Source organism: Sander vitreus, chromosome 10, assembly GCF_031162955.1.
Source record: "Sander vitreus isolate 19-12246 chromosome 10, sanVit1, whole genome shotgun sequence".
In the NCBI taxonomy this organism is placed as follows: Eukaryota; Metazoa; Chordata; class Actinopteri; order Perciformes; family Percidae; genus Sander; species Sander vitreus.
In genome coordinates this window covers 22175462-22178951 of record NC_135864.1, presented here as the reverse complement: position 1 = coordinate 22178951, position 3490 = coordinate 22175462, and positions in this window count along the sequence as shown.

Sequence of the window (3490 nt, the reverse complement as noted above, 5' to 3'; positions counted from 1 at the left end):
AACGAGCTCGGGACAAGTGACGGCAGGGTTGATGAACAGGTAGGAAGCAAGGTATCTGAAATGAGAAGGAGGTGAGTATTTCAAAGTAAAACAGGAAACAAATAATAAATGACAAGAACCAATGAAAACATAAACTTAGAGCAAAACGGGACATGACACGAATACTGTATGTGGATATACAGTAAAAGCTTTAAAATCTGTTGATGTTTACTCCTCAAGTCCAACTACAGTGGATTTTTAGGGCCTCTTCAGCCTGCGAAATATGCCACTGATAGAGTCTACAACAAACCACATCTACACTTTGATATTTCATATCCCTGCACAGTAAATCCAATGAAGCTCTCATTGATTCCCTATATTGATTTAACTTAGCCTCTCCTGGGTGAAATACGGCACTGCTCAGTGATGAGAACTTGTGTGTGTATATACTGGATGTGGATATACAATATTTGTGGTGTGGTGGCGGGTCATATATGGGCTGGGCTTCTGTGGGTTTGGCTGCATATCCCTGGGCTGCTGCACAGCGGAAACCAGCCTCCTTTGTCTTCAGTATCTATCCACAAGTTCTCAGCTGCCAACACACTTTCAGCAAGACTTAATGGGGCTAAGCTGCCTGAGAAACCTCCGGTTATACCGTCCACAATGAGACAACAATAGTGCTTCTTACAAGTGTTGCCCTAATTGAAATCCTCTATTTATTGAACTTGCATTATTGCTAACGTGTGGCTGTATTTCTTTGGGGCATGTAGTTCATTTTGGCAATTATTGAACCTTGTTTGGGTGGATACTGGTAGACTACAGAGCATTATCTTGTGCTTGGCATCATTGAATTAAGATCTTGGGCAGGTGCAAATGCATGATTCTTTTCTATAAATGTCAGAGGATCATAAGCTCTGCTCTGTTTGCTAATATAGGCAAATAAATAAGTGTCAATGACTCATTGGTGTTTCAGGGTGAAATATCCTGTGACCAGAATGACGTGCAAAAGAGACCCAAAGTCTCTAGGGAAATAAGGGCCTAGGATTATGGTGTCAACACATAAGTACTACATAAGTGTATGCGACATACTATAGTGGAAATCAACTCTTACTCAAATTGGGAAAAGCACTTTTTTTGCTTTCATACAGAGAGTTACATGAGAAGATTGATACCACTACCGTAACTGCACGCAGAGCATGAAGCTACAGCTAGCAGCCGTTTAACTCACACACACAGCCGGCTCACACACCTTAGGCGATGAGTCAAAATGTTATTTTCTATCCAGCAACAGATTACATCTTCCAGGGTTATTTTGTGATTTGAATACTTTTTGCCCAAAATGATAACTTCAACATTTCCACAAACTGCGCCGCTTCGCTCCGTTCTTTACTCTGGAATGTTAAATCTGCTGTAGTCTGTAGAAATATTGTGTTTAAATGTTTTTGCTTAAAACTGGGAAACCATTTTATCTTTTCGGGCAGACAGAAGACATCTGTGGGATCACAAAAATACCTTTGAAGGTCAAAGAAAATGGCGTTTTCGAATTCTCATTCGCTCACAACGTTTGCAAAGAGAACACTGTGTGACCAAAAAATGGAGCTATCTAATTTCCTTCACTGAATTAGACTAATCCTGATTGTCTGATTATCTCTCCATTGAGTGGGAAGATGTGGAGCAAACAGCAGACTGTCAGCCCTCCCGTTGCATCTGTGATTCCCCCGGGGGCCCCAATCTGTGGCACTGGCCTTAGCTCAGGGTGCTGACACACTTGTGCCCTAACACACGTAATGCACCCGGTGAACAATTGAGCAAATAATAAAAGAAAGCAAAGAGCGAGCCTGCAGTCTGACAGGGGCTCAGAGGGGGTGTCGAAGGTCAGCTGCTTTCTCAGAGCGATCTTTTTCAACCAGGCGTCCAAAGTCAACATTCCAACTAACCTACAGCCATCAGAATGCAGACTGAATGAAAGCGAGAGGAAATGGAGGAAGATGGAGAGAAAATAACAAAAAAAAGGATCGTGGAGAGTTTTTTTTTCCTCCTGAAAAGCTAATGTTTCACAGGTTTTGCTTTCCAAGCTTTGGAAGCCCACATGCCTACAGTTATTCGTCTGGGTAGACATCATCCATTACCTCTAATTAACCAGATGATGGTCTGGTGAGCAGAAAATGAAGGAGGCGATTAATCACTCACAGCACCTCTAGGCCTACTGCTCACCCCAACAAAAAGGGGGAAATGATCGAGAAAAAAGCTCTTGGGCTTTTTGTGCTTCTTCTCCTCATGCCCAGAGACAGGACATATCCAAATTTTTTTTGGAAAATAGAGACTCCTTTGAGGATTAGCAATATCCATGCACCTGACAGATCTAATGAAGAAAGCACATCATATACTCATACATATTGTGCACACTGTACAGTTGATCCGTGAGAGGGGTAATACAAAGAGAAATGGTAGTCGTGCAGGCTTCTATATGCCATCTTTTTATTAGATGGAGGGAATTTACTGCCTCTGTTGAGGTATAGTTTTTCTCTTCTTCCGCTTGTTTGTGTCATGCTTCTTCTGCGGGTGAGTTACTGGCGGTTTGGGCGATGACGTAATTGTGGAAAGGTCCTGGGTGTAGTCAAACTTGTAATTCAGTGAGGAATTTCTCGTCTGGTCAAGGCTGGCCGGGTCTGTCTTTATAAATAAAGATGTTAGTCTTCAAAAGACGAAAAACAGAGTTAGAGGAGAGCAAAGGAGAGACATGAGCCCTTTACTAAACCACTTACACACTCAACACTGCTGGAGAACTAGGATATTCATTTCTAATCCCCATAACATGGTCACAGGTCAGATTTCTGTGCTGTTTACAGTATGAGGTTCTACAAATAAGAACACGCTGATGCTGAGCATGAAATAATTGGAGTCTTGATCCAGGAAAATATTATCCTGACCAGAGGAATCCAAAATGACAGTTTTGGGGGAAATGTTCAAGGTCTGTTCATAACGAATAAATCTCCACTGCCATATGCAATACGAATAACTTTCAATCACTGTCTTCTTTGTTTATCTGAATTAAATTAAGGCCATGACTACCGGAATATATAAGTTTAGCATAGCAGGCTTTCATCTTTTTCAATATATTTCTAGCAGGAAAGCGACCTCCCAGCATGTGATACAGCAGGTACAGCACACCACTGCTGTGTGCACTGAAAGTCAGCTACTGCTATCATCAGCTGTTTGAAGTGGGACTCTGGGCTGTTTCAGTGGTATGGGCTCGCCCCATGCGTGCTTTATTACCTCATCTTCAGTGGTGATATATGGCTCTCACACAGGCCACTCTTCTGAGCTGTTTAGATCTGCCGAAGATAAAAGAAAATCATGGCTTTATTACCCAGACGGAGTGGGTCTGTTTACACAGCAGACAGGCCACAATTGGAGAGCTGCAACAGGCCTGCATGCACATATCTGGTCTGCCTTTTCAGAGGCAATAAACTGTGCAAAGCATTACTGAACAGGACTGATATGTGTTAAA